General features: G+C 39.5%; 1 protein-coding gene across 1 annotated transcript in view; it reads left to right on the top strand.

The window, feature by feature from the left end:
• Positions 1–22,520, top strand: part of MICU1 (mitochondrial calcium uptake 1) — a 242,741-nt gene that overhangs the window by 21,201 nt on the left and 199,020 nt on the right. The window lies entirely within an intron of this gene.

The following is a 22,520-nucleotide window of genomic DNA, read 5'->3' as shown; positions in this document are numbered from 1 at the left end:
CAGGAGATACAAACTTTTAAAGTAAGCTACATATGATTGAAAATGAAACCATTTTTTCATGCAGGCTGTGTCAGTCACAGCCAGGTAAGATGTGGCTAGGGCTGCATAAACAGAAACAAGTGATTTAACTCCTAAACGACAGTGAATTGAGCAGTTGAGAACTTCATTAAGCAAAAGTTTTTAGTGACAATAGTGTCCTTTTAATTCAAAAGCTATAGATGTGTGAAAATCTATCTTTTAAAAACCCAAGTTATTAGATCACAAATCCTGCTTCTTGGGGCGTGGCCGACTGCCGAACTGAATGGCAGCACAGTAACTGAGCTCCCGGACAAACACAGAGAAAACCGCAGAAATCGGAGGATTACAATAATCATGGGGAACCACAAAAAATCCCAAACCCCTTCCCAACACCCGGGCAAGGCAACGGCCGGAAAAACGGGCACGGTAACACGTCTGTTTAAAGAATACTCGGACCGCGTGTCAGAACATGGGGAAAGCAATATTGGCGACGATAGTGGACTCAGATCCGCCAAGCCCCACTACATCGGTGAATTCTCACTGCACGATGGACATGGATATAAAAGAAATGCTGAGAAACCTGCCAAACCACCTTTCAAAACAAAATGGACGGCCTCAGCACTGAGATGCAGCAGGTAGCAAGAGTTAAAGGATGAGGGGGTCCCACCAAACCCAAATACTTACTCTATCAGCGAAAGTACAGGCACAAGAGAGGCATCTCTCCACTATGCAACGCTCCCTAGATGACATCGATAATAGAGGTAGAAGAAACAATCTGCGGATCAGGGGAATACCTGAGGAGGAGGTGGAAAATCTATATACCACACTGACCACATTATTCAACCTCATACTAAACCGCAAAACAGACACTCCTGTGGTCCTAGATAGAGCCCACCGCTCCCTGAGACACAAATCCACGACAGGTGAATCCCCAAGAGATATTATATGCCGCATACACTACTATGCACTTGAAGATATTTTGAAACAACTTAGGGCAACTTCAGCCCCAATGCTATTCCAGGGTCAGGAAATTCAAATCTACCAGGACCTCTCCTGGCACACCTTACAAGCAAGGAGGGCCTTAAGACCCATTACTGAACAACTGCGTGCACGTAATGGGTCGCCCTCATTGTAAACACCCGCGGAACCACATACTCAATTGCAACACATCAGGATATCGCTCCATTCACCAAAGCACTCAACTTAACAGAATCACCCATTATGGACTGGAATGGACCAGACCCAGCTCTGACGTATACATCAGCACAGCAAAGGACAAGATGGAGGTCCCCGGCGAAAAGACAAAGAATGACCCCAACCGGAAACAGACATTGGGAGGACAAGGAACGGAGCAACACCTTAGAAAACTGAGTGACACCTACAACAGCTAAGGACTTTCTCCCCCGCAGGACTGTCTCAAACCCGGACAATACCAGACTGACCATCCTTAATGATATATCTCCCCAAAACTGGACACTTAATAACACCACAACCCCAACTAGAACCATATCCGAACACCCATGTGTAAAGACGCATACAATCAAAAACAGACCTCAGGTCGTATGTATATGTATTTAAATGTCAACTTATATGTATTTAAATGACAACTTAAAAGTAATTACAAAATGTGACATGCTACGATAAACATAGAGGAGACCTCCACCTCCTACTGAACGGACAGCAGGGAAACAACCAACATTTAATGTTAACAACAAAGTATACGACCTAAACTAACAACGAAAAGTAAAGGATATAGGTAAGACCGGACTGAGACAGACCAGGGGTTGAGACATGTAACCAACCAACTCCTACCCAACCAAGACAAAATAAGTTCTCCACGTATCCCCCCCCCCCCCAATTGACACTAAGAAACGCAAACCTCCACGAAGCTACCACGAGTTTCCAGACGGTTTTGCTCTGTGAGCCCACCAATGCTCACAAAACCCAATATATAACCTACTTGACATACCCACGCTCCACCCCACACGAAGAACGGTGCCAATTCATTATAGCCCACTGCAGACTCAGGGATATCTCAGGGGCAGACACCAGTTTTTACGGTCACCCCAGAGTGACCAGACTCAGAACGTGAAAGTTTTAGACACTCCGCTACAGTACAAAACAACACAACCTTTAAATAGTTGACTAATTGGCGACAACAACCAAACGTGTATTGATTGCTGGTCAGTTTTTTCTTTCCCTTATCCCTATCCCCCTACCCCCACCTTTAAGAAAAATATTGTTTACGCATTATTGAGTATTGCATGTACCTGCATTATATTGTGTATTTTGAACATCGAACACAGAGACGATAAAGCTTACAGGGAACGGACTAAAGTAGGCCCCAAACCCCACATCCGACATCTATACCTCCATCCATTTACCCCAAAACGACATTGGCCACCATCTCTATTATGACACATAACGCCAGGGGTCTCAACACACCCGAAAAACATCATCTAGCACTCGCAGACTACCACCGGCAGAAAGCTGACATAATATTTGTTCAGGAAACACATTTTCGCAAGGACGCAGCTCCCACTCTCAGATCACGATTTTACACCAAAGGTTATTTCAGTAATTACAAAATCGAGAGGGGTAGCGATACTTCTGTCACCTCAACTCCCATTCACGTATAAAGACCATTATGCGGACGACGGGGGTAGATTTCGCTTTCTTAAGGGACAGATAGGCAACACACCCACAACCATGGCCAATATATACCTCCCAAATAGGAAACAAGCAGCCACCATACGTAACATATTACACAAATTAGAAACGTTTACAGAGGGGTTCTTAATCCTGGGAGGGGATCTTAACATCTCATTAGATGGGAAACTAGACACCACCTCGCAGGCCCAGTCGTACCAGACTTCAACGAGAAATCAAATATAGAAAATCCTAGATAAATATAAACTATACGACACCTGGCGGGTCACACACACAGGCTGCAGAAACTCTTTCTACTCACACTCCTCAGGAACATATTCCAGAGTTGACATGCTATTTACCACACACAGATTCCTAAACCTTGTCAAAACATGCGAATACGCCCCTATCACATGGTCAGATCATGCCCCACTCTCACTGACGATAACCGTACCGATCCTACATCCAACCAGGACACAATGGAAACTGAATGACACATTGTTGAATGGCCAAATCATACCACCGCAAACTGAGGAAAGTTTAACCCAATATTTCGAAACTAATGTAAATCCTGACACCCCATACCCAATAATCTGGGAAGCCCAAAAAAGCACCATCAGAGGAACCATTATACAAATTGCATCCCAACACAAAAAACAACAAGAAGCACAGGTAACACGCCTAACCAAAGAAATCAGGGAACTGGAGGAAAGACACAAACACACAAACACCATACTAATTTATAAAAGCCTGCTAGAGAAAAGAACAGAGTTCGCTCTCCCCCTCCTCTTCGTACTCATCCTAGAGCCATTCTTACAGGGGATCAGGGACAACACCAACATAGCAGGAATGATAGTGGGGAAAGAGGAGCACAAAATAGCAGCATTTTCTGATGACATGCTTTTTTCCCTCTCAAACCCACCGAACACTTTACAACAGCTAATGGAAGAAATGAACACTATAGTGCCATATCCAACTTCAAAGCAAATCTCAGTAAATGCGAAATCCTCCCCATACACATACCGACAAGTATGGCGACAGAACTAAAACAGGAATACCAGTTTGCATGGGCCCCACATAACATAAAATACCTGGGAGTTTACATCACCAAGGACACATCCCATCTGTTTAAGAGAAATTTCCCAGACCTTATGAAAAGCATACACTCAGACCTCACTACATGGAATAAACCACAATTTGGATGGTTCTGCAGGCTGAGCATTCTCAAAATGAATGTTTTCCCTATATCTGCTGCAAGTTCTCCCCATATCCATACCAAAGACATGGTTCAACTCAGTCTGAAAGACACTCACGACCTTCATCTGGGCACACAAAAACCCACGATTATCATACACACTCCTTACTAGACCGAAAGATGATGAAGGCCTAGGCCTGCCCGATATGGAGAAATATCACAAAGCAATACACCTAACTAGAATATATGATTGGTCACTCCCACACACCACGAAACAATGGGTATCAATCAAAACGACTTTCTTCAGGGCTCCCATCTACACAATCCCATGGCACAAAGTAGGACAATCACTTATGATATCAGGTCCACATCCAACAATCACGCCCACTTTACGCACCTGGGCGACCCTGAGAACACATACACAGATATCGCCATACCCTTCTCCCCTTTACCCGATTTCACATAACCCTCTCTTTCAACCAGGGGCAGACGGAAAAGAACTAAAACACTTCCAGAAAGCAGCATATCTCACATTAGGGGGAAATACTGGAAACTACTGAGGAACAAAAAGTAAAACCAATACAGGACCTCATAGGAACACAGACGGCGATTCAAAAATTCCAATACCACCAAATAGTACACTTTGTTCACTCCGGCCCACTAGCACACAGTACTGCACGAACACAAACAGAGTTTGAACAACACTGTTCTAAACAAGACCTGAAAAGGAAACTAATCTCTGTGATGTACACCATAATTCAAACGACACACCCACACCATTTACTGGCCTACACTACAACCTGGGAAAAGGAACTAAACATAGAAATACCTAGAGACAAATGGAAACAAATCTTCAGACAAATACACAAATCCACTAGGAATACAATAATGCAAGAAAGCAATTACAAAAGAATTGCCAGATGGCATTACACTCCATCGAAATTACACGCTCTCTTTCCCACAGTACCAGATCACTGCTGGAGGTGCCACCAACCGAAAGGTACAACAACACACATCTGGTGGACATACCCAGAGATCCACAGATTTTGGACGCGGATCGCTGGCATGATTTTTGAGGTGTTACAGAAGCATATCCCACTACACCCTGACACATACATATTCCTCCTCCCCATACAAATATGAAAAAACCCTGCTAGTTCACCTACTCACAGCAGCAAATCCGCTCATCCCAGCTCTCTAGAAACAACCACACACACCCACAATAAGAAAGTGGATACAAAAAGTAGAAACCATAAGAAACCTTGAAGAGACATGCTACTCTCTAACACACCAATACCAGCATTACACATCCACTTGGGGCCCTTGTTTTTGCCCAATTTATGCGGAACCAACCCATCTAGGGGACATTAAGGCATGTGCATTTTGCTGTTAATGCAGTGGGGTCAAAACTGACGTCATGCGTGCACCGGTTGGGCTACTATTTTTCTCGGACAATCTACACAACACTCTATAAATCATGGGCAGGGATTTAAATGTTTGATTTACAGTGTGTATATATATATATATATATATATATATATATATATATATATATATATATATATATATATATATATATATATATATATATATATATATATATATATTTAGTATCAAAGTCACATCAAGCTATAACGTTCTCTTCCTTTTATAATCTATCCATGAAGACTGTATTTTCTTATATATTTTTTTTTATTTATCCAAGAAAAAAAATAAAGTGTGTTTCTGGCAAAGCTGACACATAAGCGTTCGTGTGATGCAATGAATTAAATATTTATTGTTTAAAAAAAATTATCTTGTGTTCGTTGATAAAATTGGATTGACATAGAAAATTAAACCACCAAATTTATTCTGATATATCCATTGAGTCTATGGCAACAAGTTACTATTTTCCTATATATGTCTAAAAATATCTTTCATTGGCTACACCATAGCGAATGAACCAATGTTCCTGGTACAATGTGCTTGTGTGCTGCTCATATGTCACACTGTAACTTAGCTCCTGAACTAAAAAGAGAGTAATGATAGCAAATAAAATATGATTATATGTAACTGAATGAAATCACTGTTAAACCATGCATTTGGTACATGTAGCTTTTGGAAATTTAACAGAATAACTATCAAGCACTAGGGGATTTATTGGCAGAGCCTTCAGGAAACCACTCAAAAACGTGTACACAAATTTTACCTTTCATGAATATGCAGTAAAAAGCCAGGTGCCCTTTTACACTTCTATTACTCCCTTATCAGCTAGATGGCCATTAAGTTACTTACATTATGTGCATCATTTTTCCAGGGCTTGTTTTATTCAGAACCTTCAAGAAGTGAGAGCTCCCAGGAAAATATTTTTACTGACTTATGCATGTCCCCTTAGCTAGCAAAAATCTGATATAAGATATGAGAGATCTTGCCTGAGGATATAAATACACAAAATTACAGAATGCATAATACAGCATTATGAGAATTTCGCTTCTCGATCCCTCTTCCTTTTTTTTTTTTTTTTTTTTTTTAGGCTAGTTTTGTAAATTCGTGAGTGTGCATGTATAATTCTTTTATTTGAAGGAATGTCACATATGAAATAAGAGCATTTTCTTTTAAAATTCAGTTTAAAAAATCATGTTAATATATTTGGGTGCCAAGTGTCAGGATAACAATATCACTTCATGCAGAAGAATGGCAAAGGTCAGGTCAATAGGAGGGGTTTAAATAGGTCCAAAAAAAACCCAAACTTCCATTTGTCAGTGTCATTCTTGTAACACCAGTATGTGTGACATCTACATTGCAAAAATGACATAGGCAACTTTCTGTCATTGTTTTGAGTGTTGGTGGCGTCATAATCAGGAGCAGGAAGTGCGTTCTGAATCAGTATTACTGTATGCGAGTGGAAAATGATGCAGCGGTCGACTGTTAAAGAGACCACTACAGTGACACCATGGCTCCATTTTATTATTTCATAATTATGTGAAATGGAATGTCTTGCATATTAATATCATTATCTCACATCTGTAAATGCAAACACCTGGAACATCAAAAATTCTGCCTTTTTGAGAGAAACTCACATAAGACCTTTTTAAGTTCATGCATACCACATAGGGAGGTGTGGATAAGAAAAAATGGGCAAGCAAGGAGAAGTGAAGACAATTGGCAGAGCTGCGCATAAAAGAAGTGTGTGAACACAGACCTATAGACCTATAGGCCTATCTAGGTTGCTTGGAACAATACCGGATTGTTGAGACCCTCCACCCGATCTTCCTGACCAACCAGGCCGCCCACCCCTGCCCCGATTGCATTCTTTTCAAAAGAAAGGGGCTGATAATTGGTCACTAAATTTTCTTATGTTATCTGAAATGGCACAACATACATTATGTGTTCAAATATATAATTTCTAATTATGTAAAACTCAAGCACTTAGACAGGCAAGTCTCCTTGATCAAAAACCTTTTATGTTCTTGTCTCAAGTTCTTGTCCAGTAGGAATTTATGGAATGTTTAATTTAGCCATCAGTCAGATTGTCGCATCAAATAAAAATTAGTGTAACTGCTGAATAAGCGGATAGCAGTCAAGTTCTGGTTAATGTGGTATATATTTCCATAATGACTTGTAATCCCATTTTGGAATTGATCTGTATGTAAGAGTGACTCCAAATAAATAAATAAAATGTGATCTTTAATCTATGCACATGTAAAGTGTGAATGAAATAGAACTTTGACATCCTGCTTTTAGGATGACAGGTCTACTTTGACTGATGAGATGATGACAACATAGATTTTTTTTTGGATCCGATCAATCAATTATTTAAAAGAATAATAATAGTGTAACTCTCCAGCTAACCTCGTGGCTATTGGCCAGTTGCTCAATGTCCGTAAGGGATACAGAATGTAGAACGCTAGTCATATAAAATTGTAGTAGTATACAAAATACTTCTACCCACAGTGTCCTCGATTCTTAAGTTTTGAAAGCTCGCTGAACTAGAAAAGTCTCACATAAAGGAACAGCTAAAATAGCAAGTGCTATTATGAAAACATGGACTAAATACGCTATTGTTGGCAGACTTCTTGCAATTGTCTTGTCAAGGTGATTAAACCCAGAAACCCAGAGCTTAGGACAAGAATTGACAGGAGATATTACCGGACCTTAGAGTGGCCGTGCTTTAAGTATAAAAGTGAAATCAAAGTCGGTATACATGCCAGATAAATGGAATAATTAGCCAGGTCACGTTCACTGACGTAGAAAACCGTGACAGAATTAGAAAACTGTAAAAACTATCCAGGCCGAGGTTACAGAAGTACTCAGAAGATCCAGAAACAAACCAAGGTCAAACCAGTATATCAAGAAACAAGAATATAAACAAAAAAATCAGTTAGAAAGAGATCACAACAGGACAATGATAAAGATGTAATGTGCCTTTAAATATGCTTATGTGCGCACTGATTAGACCATATCACTTCTCCAACCCTAAAAAGTTGGAGAATAAGGTTTCTTGAATGACGTGGTTCCTACAGGACCAGAAGTGACCGGGAGGGAGGACACTTTAATTTTTATAGAAGGACATGCCCTGCAAGCGGACAGTGGCCTTTATGCTGTCAGGACGCCGGCCCCACAAGAGACCCACACAGTTGACGCTCATGGCTCTCAGAGGAAGAGGCGATCGCCATGCTGGTCGGTTGGGACCTCTTACAGGTCCATACTTATCATATGTGTATGTTTTGGCTTCTTGCCTAATAAAAATCTAAATGAAAAACACTTTGAAGTTGTTCCAATTAACATTGAACTGCTTCCTAAAGCTGATGGCAGACAGAATGCTGGTTTCAGCTTACTGACCACTCCATTCACAGTTTTGTCACTTGCCACTACTCTAGCTTCTTTTTAGGCAGGCAGATTGAGGTTCCTCAAGTTACATATGCTGATGTGGTGTGGGCTTATAACTGGATTGGTGTTGGCAACTAACTGCGAAAGCGGGGACCTCTTTGCACAAAAAGGCATGGAAAAATCATAAGTGCACATTCTTGTTTTTAATTTTATTTCCTTTTACCAAGGGGCCCAGACAGAGCATAGTGACAACATTGGGATTTGAAAATGTAGGTTAAACTGCACATTTCTATTAACTGGATATAATTGTAAAATCATTTCAATGCAGAAATGAATCAAATTTTAGGTATCACATATTCATCTATTTAAAAAGTCATGCCTCAAAGCTTTCTAACTTTTGTCATTCATTAGATGTGTGTGGGTGTATATTACTTCTCAATTACTCCCCAGCACCACTGCAGATGTGCAATTTGTGCAAGATTTTTGCATTTTACAAGCCGTCATCTAAATTAGCCTCCCTGTAACAGGCCAGAACTACAGTGTTAAAGGAGGACATTTATAGGTCAGTAAACGGTTTTTTTTTTTTTTCACCAGAAAAATGATTTACATTTGCATAGGAATGAAGTCAGACTGGGTAAATGGTTCTCAGTATAAAATATCCTAATGAAAAACTTAAAATATTGGTTTTAAATAATTAAAGGGACACTATAGTCACCAGAACAACTACAGCTTTTTTTGTATTTGTTCTGGTGAGTATATTCAGTCGCAGGCTTTTTGTAGTAAACACTGTCTTTTCAGAGAAAATGGCTGTGTTTACATTACAGCCTAGGCCCTAGAGACACCTCCAGTGGCCAACCCTCAGATGGCTACTACACTCTTTGCATGGAGATACTGAACTTTCTTATAGAGATACATTGATTCAATATATATATGAGAAGATGCCGATTGGCCAGGGCGGAGTTTGGCTCTGCCTCAGTCTACCTCCTTGGCTGAGACCATCAGAATTGACAATCTCAGCCAATCCAATGCTTTCCTATGGGAAAGCATTGGATTGGCTGGGATTATCATTTCTGATGTCAGATCAGGGGCAGAGCCAGCACCAGCAGACTGTAATAAAGGTAAGATTTTACTATATTTAGAAAGGCGGAGCCTGACTGCAGAGCTGGCTGGATGCATCTTAACTGAGCTCCGGGAACTTATCGAAAAATAAGCCTGTTTTACCTGACAAACGCTGTTTTCTTTAAATGGACACAACCTGTACCAACTTGTGCGCCCCCGTGACTATTCTTTTGAGCCGAATCTGCAGACAGCCGGTAGCAGTATGTTCGGGCACGGCTGCGGCCTACACAAGACCGGGATGGGGATGGACGGCTGCTCTCCTCAATCACAGGTCAAAAGTGTAGACCCACTGTACTCCTCCCTTTCTATCCCCCCCCCCCTTTGGTCTGGCTGGGGTCATCCCAGTCTCCACTGAAGGGCTGGCACACTCACCTTTGTTACCTGTGGTGATTCCCTCAGAGATACCTCCCGGGACATAGTGCATTAAGATGGCCGCCAATGGGAAGCTTCCAGCCTGCCAGGAGGACCGACTCACAAAGTCCCTTGTTAACATCTGGGCACAATTCTGGCTCCGAATTCAGCAATGCACAGCGAGACCTGAAGCCGCCTCCGACTGTCACCCTGACCCACGACGCAAAGCCCATGGGCCGCGGCCCGGCAGGAGACCAGACCCTAAAGCGCACTACTATCCTCCTGGGCCAAGACCCAGCAGGGGAAAGTTCCCCTCTCACCCTCGGAGGGTCAATGTACATCGGCATGAACCAAAGACCCCAACCGCACATGATCAGGGGAGCAGAAGCATAACTCTGCAGCTAAAAATGGAGGAAAGGTGGGTAAGGGCTGCGCTAAAAGCTAAAACACCGTGGTGAATACCAATACAAACCAGACCAAAGGGTCACAATAAAATGGTAACAGCAAAATAAGTCTCTGGATAAGTCTGTGTAGAATAAATAAAGAGTCCTTTGGAGTGGTAAAAGTATTCAATCAAAAAATATAAATAAAACGTCTCACTGATATAACTGGATGGGATATCTGTACAGTCCTCAGGAGTTGATCCGTCCGGGTTGTAAAATAATCCGTATATGTGGAGACAAAATAGGAAACACGACAAACTGCCAATAGTGAAGTATTGCGGATCCAAGAGTAAAATAAATAAAAGAAAATAGGATAATACACTCACATTTGAAGGAGCTTGAACCAGCTCTAGAATAAAGGGCGTTTAGCGATATGATCCCCGCTACAGGATATACTGGAAGAATGCGTCCGTCAATCCAACCTTGGTACTCCAAATTATATAAAAACAGCGATAGTGATCTCAATAAGAAAAGTATATTAAAATAAATAAATTAAAATATACTTACAAGTATAGAGCAGGAAATACTGCTCTATTAATACAGCGCTGGTGGAATAATCCCCACCTAGGATTTCTTGACTCAGGATAAAATAAAATAAAATAAAAATGCCAGGAATAATAAGTAAATAAAAGGTGTATGTAGAGTGCAATAAAGTAGGAGTTGGTCCTATAAAAAAGGTACCCAAAATCACTTTTATTGTTAAAACACACAATTTAAAACCATTAACGCGTTTCACCTATAAGGCTTTCTCAAAATGGTAGTATAGCAATATACCTGGCAAGAAACATTATATGTAAGAAAATGTAAATGTTAAAATTGGCGCCAAAAAATGGATCAACCAATCAAACACATAAATTAAAACATTGTTAAAAACTTGTTAAAATAGAAAAACAGGGTTACATATTTGTAGAATAGACTAATACAAACAGATTAATATAAAATTATACCAAAAACGAAGCTTATTTTGAATAATATAAATGTATTTAATGTCACATGACTGGACCTAGGTTTTATGGGAATTGTAGTTGGTGGAAGCGGCACACGATTGGTGGATAAATATAACCCCTCCCTGTGAGACGACACGCTGCCGGCATGATTGTAAAGCAGAGCCCCTTGGGGCTTGTAGTTATGCCGGTCAGCGTGCGCACACGGGAGGGGGCGGCGACCGGCAAGCGGCTCGCTCTGAGTATTAGTAGCGAGCTGCTGCCACATAGAGGGAACACAATAACGGATGACTAAAGTGGCCAAAATACCTGACGGCGAAAGTTGCCGTCGGTGTTAATGCATAGTGTGACAAAATGTGCTCTAATTATTGCGACACTAAGGAGGGAGTAATAATATATAAAAGACAAACACATTTATGTTATAAGATGTATAATATATTGGACACTGTTAGTAATAAATGTAAAATGCATAAAAAGCAGAATCATATAATTTTATGCAATACAAAATGAGTGAAATAGAGTATTCAGATGCAGAATAAAATAAAAATAGAAAATTTTGTAACCAGTGATATTAAAAATATACAATTTCATAAAACATTATACAGATCAAAGTCTGCATTTAGAACATAGGGTGAAAGGGTCTGTAACTTGTAGACCCATTCCATTTCAATTCTTCCTAGAACGTTGTTGATATCTCCCCCTCTCCAGGGTAGAGTACATTTTTTTTATACCAATACATTTTTTTTTTAATTCTTTATTTTTCTTGTGCATTAGGTTACAAAACAGAGTAGACTGTAGCGCCACAATATCGGTTACAGGCATTTCAACGGCATACATGGTCACGGCAAAGATAAACTGCACATTTTTGTAGGTAAATATAGCACGCTAGGAACATTGTAAATCTGAGAAACATAGTAAGTACTTGTTTGCGTCTTACTTCTATTGTGATGAGTCACGAGTGGGACGACAAGCTTAAATTATTAAACATAGTATGATTTCACCCCGCTCAGAGGTAAGTAGGTACAGGTAGACAATGCTTGACTAGTTGGGATGTACACATGAGACATATGAGCATAATTGTACACTGTTTGCCAAGTTATCAGGAGTGGCCCTTTTATGGAGCTAAGCTAGCTAAATTAGTATATCAGTACATCAGAGCTCAGTGTAAACTGTACAAAACAAAAGTGAAATCAAAGTTAACGTTTGTACGGCATAAAACATTGCTTTAGCTGTAATCTGTTAACTAATAACTAACTGCAGAAGGGATTAGGTAGAGAGAGTCAGTAGGGTATTACAACACTGTTCTGCTGCTCAGGAGCCCCCTCCGGTGCTTGGATTAATCAGTGCTCACCCGATGCCTGCTCTACTGAGCTGCTGGTGCTGTGTGTGAGTCTCTCGGTGTTGGAGTCATCCGTGTGGCAAGGTCGGTATCCCTTCGGGGTTCTTTCTCCGGTGGGCCATGATTGGGCTCTTTGTCCTGTTCTGCAAGTCGGTGAGCAGGCTTGTTGCGTTGCAGGAGGCTCTGTGGGGTCTCAAGTGCTTCTTGTTGATCAAGGTTCGCAGGAACCGCTGGGAGATAGGCAGGTCTGATGTACAGGCTGGTTCTGTCGTCCATTACCCGTGAGCAAGCTCAGGTGGTGGCTGCCGATCGTCCTGTGCTCTGGATTGCAGGCCCTGCGCACATGGTCTCCGCCATCTTGAACGCGGGTTTCAGGACTGCATGTCTGAGCTTCCACAGAGCCCCTGCATGAATGGGATCCAGGAGAATCTCACTTAGTTTAGCGTAGAGTAGTGAGCTGACACATCCCTGGAGCAGGTTATTGTGGTGCTCAGATGTCGCTGGATGGTTTCCTCTGTGTTCAAGTTCCAGTCTGTGGGTACTTCGCACATGTGGCTGACGTGCGGCGGCCATCTTGGGAGGGTGCTGCCGGTGAGTTTTCCCCAGCAGGGTGATTGTTTGCCGCCTAGCTTAGCGTGATAGGAGTTGCTGATGTTGATGTAGACCGGGATGACCCCCCCCCCCGGTCCAGAGGGGGGGGAGGAGGCCGGACACCAACCGGAGACCCAGGAGAGCGGCCGTCTCTACCTGGCTCAAGCTCCAACACGCCTCGGGCCTTCGTCGGGTTACTGTAGGTGCCAGATAGGGTCTTGAGGGGTATCTCCTCGTACCCCAGGGTCTGGGGCTCAGTTCAGTCTCCGTTGCAGGTTGTTAGAGAGAGTTTGCCTCCAGTTTGCGCCGATTTTCGGTCCTCCAAAGCGGGAGCTCAGACAGGGCACGTCTGATCCCGTTGGCGGTCCGGCCCCGACCCCCCCTATACCCATACATTTTAACATTTTGGGGTCTTTATTATGGTTAATAAAATGTTTGGATACTGTGTGATTTAAGTATCCATTTTTGATGTTTCTGCAATGTTCGTTAAACCTAATTTTTAGACACCTTGTGGTCATTCCAACGTACTGGAAGCCACATGGGCATTCGAGCAGATAAATTAAATTTTTAGTATTACAACTTATGAACTCTTTGATATTGTACACAGTTCTAGTCCTATTTGAGGCAAATTGAGTCAGCTTGGATGGTAATGTGGAATCTGTAGTCTTACATACAATGCATGTTTTACATTTATAGAACCCTTTAGTTTGGGGAAAGAAGGATACTGGATTTTTGTGTGCAATAGTTTTGGTAAAATTTGTAGTTAAAATTGATTTAAAATTAGGAGCTCCTCTAAAAACTATTTGGCTTTTCGGGGATAATTTTATTAAGTTTATCGTCATGTTTTAAAATATGCCAGTGTTTTTTGATCTTTTTAATTTCACTACTTTTATTATTATGATTAAAAGTTATAGGAAGGGATATAGATTCATTATTGGTTTTTGTTTTATATATTAAAAGTTCATCCCTATTTTTATGTTTGATCGCATTAATATTTTCTAATAAATTGCTCTCTGAGTAATTTTTTTCAATAAATTTATCTTTTAAGATATCTGCTTGTTCATTAAAATCGTCTAATTCGGTACAGTTTCTACGTAGACATAAACATTGGCTTTTTGGAGCACTGTCGAGCCAAGGTTTATAGTGACAGCTTTTTCTATCAATTGCTGTATTCACACAGACTTTTTAAAAAAAGGTTTTCGTATGTATCTGCCCATTTTTAACAAATATATTTAAATCTAAAAAAATAATTTGTACTTTGCTGAATTCATGAGCTAAAATTATGCCTCTATCATTGTTATTAAGACCATTAATAAAAGAAATAAGACTATCTTCGGGTCCATCCCAAATTTAAAAAAAAAGATCATCGATATATCTAAAATATGAGACCAGGTTTGCCCTTAGATTGTCTCCGTCATAAATAGCTGTAGACTCCCAGTCTGCCATGAATAGGTTGGCATAGCTAGGGGCAAACCTGGTACCCATAGCGTTCCCTCTTTTTTGGAGATAAAAGGAATCAAGGAACCAAAAATAATTGTTTTTTAAAATAATATTTATACATGCTAATATAAAATCTATTTGTATCTCTGAGATCCTTTTTTCTTTGGTTAAAATATTTTTAGTCGCTTGACATCCTATATTATGCGGTATGATTGTATATAGGGATTGAACGTCACAAGTGTACAATCATACCGCATCATTTCTCCTGTCGAGAAGGTTTTGATTGGTGGATTGCAGTGATGGCCACGCATTATATTTACAAAGATAATCAAGCTTTGTTTTCTGATTATAATCTAACTAATTAAAGAGCCCTTCCTGCTCTTTGGATTTGGCATTTTTGTAATTTACATTTTTTTTATTTTTTTTTATTTTACATTTTTTATTTAATTTAATCCTTTAAAGATAGAAGAATGAATCCAATCCAACCTGGAGTTCCTTTCAGGAAGCAGTAGAAGTGGTCTTTAATTGCGACAGTTGTCATGCTCTGCATGTTGCTGGTCCTAGTTTTGCTTTTCCATAGACTCTCTCTTCCATTCATTCATGGATGTGTGCCAGGGTGAATGCTGCCAGTAGAAGTCAAATGCTTCAGAAATAAAATATTGATCCATTTCATCACTTGTTCTTCCACATTACAATTATTTTTGTTCGTTCATCTGAACTATAATGGTCCCTTTGTCAGGACTGCATTAACATGATTGTTTAACATTAGTACAGTACTTTGATGTTGAATTGGCAAGGAATGCACTCTGTTTTTAATTTTATTGAATAAATTAAATGGAAGAAAATATAAGTTTTCAATGCCAAAATTACTTGTTCCTAATTTGCAATATACAAAAAAAATCTTCTTTATTCCAAATTGATGTAATCACTGACGTGTACTGAATCCATCGGCAAGAGCAGAGAGGAATATCACCTATATAACTGGTTAAAGGAGCAGTCTTACATTAAAAGTAGTTATATTTATGTGTGCAGCATTGATGTTCTGACGCTGAATGCTTCCCATAGAGATGCATTGATTAAATGCATCTCCATGAGGAGATGCTGATTGGCACAGTGTGGCTTTTTGCCGCGCATGCACATTAGCCTCCCAGTGCTTTCCATTGGGATCGATGACCTTCGTGACGGAGGTGGGGCCAACTGCAGCGTGAACGGAATGGGAAAAACTGAGTAAAATCACCTTTAATCTCTATGGATAGGATGGTCGGGAACCTAAACGCCGATTCCTACACTAGTGTTCCTTTAAGAGGTCTGAACCATTTCTTATCCCACCCAAGATTACACGTAATTTGAGCCTTCCCTTTCAATGTCCAATGATTTAACATGTTACATATTAGTATTATTTACCTGTGTGGTTTTATAAAATCTGTTTATTTATGACTTTATTTATACGTGAGCAAAATAATATATACAGGCACTATTACATGTCAAAAAGTGTCAGTTTTGTTTTTAATGGTTTATTTGGATCTGCTGTTTCTGAAATGTCTATTTCTGGTAGCATTCAGCTGAACTTTATTTCAGAAGTATTACGTTGCAGAATTTTGATTTGAATGAACATATTTCTTTCTGAGGTCACCCATGGTCTAATATGTGCCAGATTCTCAAACTGATTGCAAATGGCTATAGCTGCTGTTGCTATAGCCCCCAAAGTCTGTGCAAGTCTTAAAGAATGATCTTTTATTCTTACAATAACCTTAGTCTATTCTTTGCTTCACTGAATATTTTTTCATTTTTTTTCTTTATTACATTCAGTAATGGCATATTTATATATTATTCTTAGTAAATAGGTTAACTATATTTGGTGTCTAATATTAAAAGATAAAAAACATTGACACGAGTTGCTCTATTAGAATTAACTTGTTGTTCTAAAACCGTAGACTAAATAATTTTTTTTTTATAGTTGTTTAATGCAAGACAAAAATTGTTTTACCAAGCTGATTTATTAAACCTTGCCTTTGTGTTTTATATTTTTATAAACGTTATCTCACTCTGTTCCCGAGTCTCATAAAAACACAAAATGTACCAAAACATTCCTTTTATGCTAATAAAGGTCAAACATTCCTGAAAACAATAAATAAAAATCACGACAGAGCAGCCATAACCTTGCATAAAATGAAAAATGTAACTAGTTTTAAATTAATCTTAAAGGGGCACTATAGTCATCAGAACAGCTATAGCTCATGTAGTTGTTACGGTGTCTATAGTCTGTCCCTGCAGGCATTTTCATGTAGACATTGCCTATTTAGAGAAAATGCAGTGTTTACATTACTCCCTAGGAACACCTCCAGTGGCTATGTCACTCAAACGGCCACTAGAGGTGCTTCCTGAGTCAGCATCTTCACGATCTGCATGGAGGTGCTAAATTCTGCATCTTTGAATCAATGAATCTTTATGAGAAGATAGAAGGACAAAAAATAGTGTATCTAGGGAATAATGTAAAATAAATGTACCTATGGATTTATCTAGAAATAAACAAGACAGACTATCCTACAAGGTAGAACTACTAAATAGAATGGAAATTAATATGAAAAATAATAACATTTTATTAAATACGTAATATCAATGATAAAAAAAAACAAATTTTTTTTAAGAATTAACACCATGCATTTTCCATGTAGGGATCCATTGACCATCTCTATTTATGCAGATATTTTGTTCTCATACTTAGACCATTTTTATGATTGATCACGGGTCCTTGTAGGACCTATTAATAGTTTCACATTTGGTGTTTATTCTTAAAAAAAAAATTGTTTTTTTTTATCATTGATATTACGTATTTAATAAAATTTTATTTTTCATATTAATTTCCATTCTATTTAGTAGGTCTACCTTGTAGGATAGTCTGTCTTGTTTATTTCTAGATAAATCCATAGGTACATTTATTTTACATTATTCCCTAGATACACTATTTTTTTTGTCCTTCTACTTTACATTTGGGGTTATCCCCCACCCTTCGAGTGTATCTGATTTGGCTCTATTAGCTTCTCTCTCTACTTCACTTTATGAGAAGATGCTTATTGGGGTGGCTCTGCCCCCGATCGCCTCCTTGTCTGACATCATTGGAATTGGCTGAGAACGGCAATTCTGATTATCTCAGCCATAGAGGCAGATCGGGGGAGGAGCCAGCAGCTTGGGACCTGCGCAGGGCTGGAATAAAGGTAAGTGTATTACCTTTTTAAGGGGGAGGGTGGGTGGGGCAGCCACGTAAATAGTGTTTTTAACACTATTGGGTAAGGAGTACACATTTGTATTTCTGACGCTATGGTGTTCCTTTAATATTAAGCATTACCCACTGTCATTCCTGCATTATACAGTGTTATCTATACAACCAGCAATATTTACCATGAGCAGTCCCTAGTTGTACCATAAATAGAGTAATGTGTTTACAAAAAGCTGTACTGTGTATGGCAACCAGTATTACTTTGGGCACTTTTACATAGACATCATTAGTCTGCCGTGATATCAGTGAGCAACAATAACAGTAGAAGTGTCAAATAGAAGGTGTTCAGCAATCTTCATTAGCTTCAGTGGACCCATTTTACTTTGGTGTAATTGGACATTCCTAGCACTATAATCACTACACCTCTTTCTAGTGTTTATTAAGCCAGGAGGCTGTGGGTGTTCCTAAACCCCTTTTTAGCGCTGCAGCATTGACTTAATGGGCTATTGGCAAGTATGCCTGGCTTAAAGCGTTAACAAAGTTTAAACCCTATACCTCAGCCTTCCCAGTCTCTCATGACATGTGAACTTCATAAATATGGCATATCCAATTGAGCGGGTGGCTTTAGAGTGCTAAGGAATCACCTGAATTTTTTCACAATTCTTGAAATCAATTTGTCAATAACTGGAGGCTATTGTATTAAAATAATACTAAAGGAACACTATAATGGCAGGAACACAAACATGTATTCCTGACACTGTATAGTTTTAAACCCACTATTAAGGTTCCCAGCCCACTGTCAGAGCCTTTTCTCCCACGCGGGTCGGTTTTGCCATGGCTGGCTCTATCTTGATAATCTCAGCCAATCCTATGCTTTCCCATAGGAAAGCATTGGGAGGTTATTGCACATGCACGGCAAAATGCTGAACTATGCCAATTAGCATCTCCTCACAGCGGTACATCTTTATAAGGAATGTTCAGCGTCTCCACGTAGATCGTGGAGATGCTGAATGTAACTACTGCACACTGTGTAGCACTGACACAGAAAGCACCTCTAGTGGCTGTTTGAGTGACTTCCAGTAGAGGTGTTACTAGGCAGTAATGTAAACACTGCCTGCAGAGACATGCTATGGACTCCAGTACCATTAAATTAAGCTGTAGTTATTCTTGTGACTGTAGTGTCCCTTTAATAAACAAAATATAATCACTTTGGTCTGTATAACTTAAACAACCAACAAAGCATACAAAACAGGGTAACATAGAAGTAAATGGCACATAAACTAAAGCAACAAAATACTATTTACAGATAAACGCACAAAAGCCCAATAGATCTCATCCACAGCAAGACTCAATTAAAAGGCAAGATCTTTCCTTAGAATGCAGGTATATTTAACCCCTGCCCACTGATTCCACTAGAGGTGTTTACTTGGCTTAGCTCGTTAACAGATCAAAAGCGAAGTCATATGAAGTTAGAGGATTTATCTGTTTTAATTGAAAGATAAAATATTTCTGTAAAATAAAATAAACACACTGCAATACTGTATGGTATATTTTTGTAATAGAAGTGGATATTTTTATTGTGATCTTGCAGGCATTTTCTACAGTCAAAGCTTGTTCCCTGGACCACTTAGATAAATGTCAGCTTAAAAGGTCAGGAGCTTTAAGACCAGCTCAGCTTTTATAGTCTTCTTGCTACTAACTCAATGTTCAGGTTTTGTTTTCTTATTTTGTCTACCTCTTTGAAAGAAAGATTCCCCTCTAAACATTTTTGCTGATTTGATGTATTGAAGAGCTGTTAAGAAATGCCATCGATAAAAGATATTACTTTTTTTTTTTTTCTTCTATAAAGAACGTTGTTTATCTACAGTTGTCTTGCAGCCATTTCATATCCATTGAGGGTCTGAGAAAGTTTTACTTAATTTTTTTTTAAAAAGATATAATAACTTGCAGCTGTCAAAATAACTTTGCATATCTTGTGTTTCTAAAAACAAACTTAACTGATTGACTTATGTTTCTAACATTTCTCATCACTCTCTAAGCTCCAAAGCAACATTAGTTCAATTAAGTAGTTTTTGAGTATAAATCATTGCCCTGCAGTCATTTTGCTCGGTTCTCTGCAATTAAGAATTTCAAGTTTTCACTCTGCTCTTACTACACAGTTTTACTTGTTCCCTGAGCAGTTAAACAACTTTAACTTTATTAAGCAGTTTTGGTGTTCCTGATGTTATAGTGTTAAAAACCTTACCTGGGCCGCCATAATATATTAAAATGTTACCTTTATTTCACTCAGTTGGTGCTGGCTACCCCCTGATCTGCCTCCTTGGCTGACATCATCAGAAGTTCCTATAGAAAAGCATTGGATTGGCTGAGATTGTCAATTCTGATGATCTTCACCAAGGAGGCGGGGCCAAACACCACCCTGGCCAAACCGCATCTCTTAATAGAGATGTATTAAGTCAATGTATCTCTGAGGAAAGTTCAGTGTATCCATGCAAAGTGTGGAGACCCTGAGTATCAGAGCTGCACTTCTCCAGGAAGCACTTCTTTAGCCATCTGAGAAGTGGCAAGTGTTTAAGACACAGGAAAGGGAGGTGTGGGTAGGACTTAATGAACAAAGTGATATAACTCCAAAACAGCAGAGAACTGAGCAGTGAGACATCTGGAGTGTGATCTATACACCAGCACCACTTCATAAATATGTTTTTGTGCTTAGTGTCCCTTTAATATACTCCAAAACATATGACTTGCTGTGCTAGGTGTCTTTTACATTGGTAAGCTCTGTTCGCTCTCCCGAGCTAAATCCTGCCATGCAGGACCAACTCATGGCTTACATAGCAGAGCACTTCTGGCTCTTATAGAATGCGGCAAGGAGTCAGCACATTGTCCGTATTCCAAATATAAAAGAATTACCAACCAAGCTGAAACAAATACTTCTCACCTCATGCATGCTGTCCTACTTTATAGTCCTCCTAATATCTATGTTTGCAGACCCTCTCAATATTTGCAATTCTCTCCAAGTTGTCAAGCACCTGAACAGTTAAACATAACACTGGCTACAAGACATGGAAAGCCACTTTATAGAGCTTACTGCCAACTTTCCTCTAAGTCACTTAACCTTTCATGCCTCCTTGCTCATGCAATTGTTTCCAGCATATTTCATTCTACAGGTTTTACTGTAATTGCTCTCCAGTATTGGGAAGAAACCCAAATGCCCTTCAGAAGAAACAAGTCCTTAAAATTATAATGTTTACTTATAGTTGCAAACACCATCGTTATTACCCTTAGAAGCTTCTGCAGCTCAGTGAGATGAAAATAGTATTCTCTAAATATTGACAGCGATTTTTTGATCGTATACAAATATTCCGTAAAGCAGTGCGTTGGCTATCTTACATGTCTTTTATGTTGTATCCTACATTTTTCATCAACAGATGGTTTGTAGAATGATGGATGCACAATATTCGAAGCCTGGTGGTCTTCCTATAACAAGTGTAATAGAATAAAGCAAGCCTTTTTTCTTACCTGATCCACTTCAGTGGTCCTGAATAGGTTCTCATCCTTAAATACAAAGCAACTGGTTCCACCTAGGAATGCAGAACAGCTCCCTATGAAGCAGGGTCTGAAACTATTTTATTTAAATTCACATTGATTTAAACATGGAAATGAAGGATGGAAAAATGGTGTCGCTGAGCAGTGATTCTCTTCATGATGCTTTATCCAAGGATTTCCACAGATTTTGTTATTAAAGTGCTACAACCTATTTCAAAATGGTTTTCATTTTTGAATACAGTATATTTTGTTCTAAGACATTCGACCAATTTTGTTTTGTCCCTTTCCCGTTTCCTATCAAGCCATACAGAAATCAGACTGCCATTATCATACTTACCTAATTATCTGGGAATGACACTTATTTTATCTGCTCCACTGTACTCTGTTCGTTTACACTTTACAAAAAGATTTATAGAGCATTGTCAGACCCATCAAAGCTAACCAAATTTGTTAAGGAATGCTATACTGTTAGGGATACAACCCTGTATTCCTAACACTATAGTGTCAGTGTCCCTAGTTATAATCAGCACCCTCAACCCTGCTTGCATAAAAAATGTTTTAAAAGGGTTTATGCTTACCTTTTTCAGCACTGAGACTCCATCAGTGTTGCTGACTTCCCTGCCTCATTCAAACTCATTGAGGAGGTGTTTCTTGCTCCATGGCTGGTGAAATCCAATACTACTCATTCCTCTTAGAAGAGCATTGGGGACCCAATGCGTATGCACTTTGAGAACAGCACGCGCAACCATACCTCTTTTCAACCATGGAATCCAATGCTTTCCTGTGATCTACAATTTCTCAGTCTTTGCGACTGAAGCAACTCTAGTGGCTGTCAGTATGATAACCACTAGAGGCTTGT

Source organism: Pelobates fuscus, chromosome 10, assembly GCF_036172605.1.
Source record: "Pelobates fuscus isolate aPelFus1 chromosome 10, aPelFus1.pri, whole genome shotgun sequence".
Classification (NCBI taxonomy): domain Eukaryota; kingdom Metazoa; phylum Chordata; class Amphibia; order Anura; family Pelobatidae; genus Pelobates; species Pelobates fuscus.
This window is presented reverse-complemented; position numbering and strand designations above follow the sequence as displayed.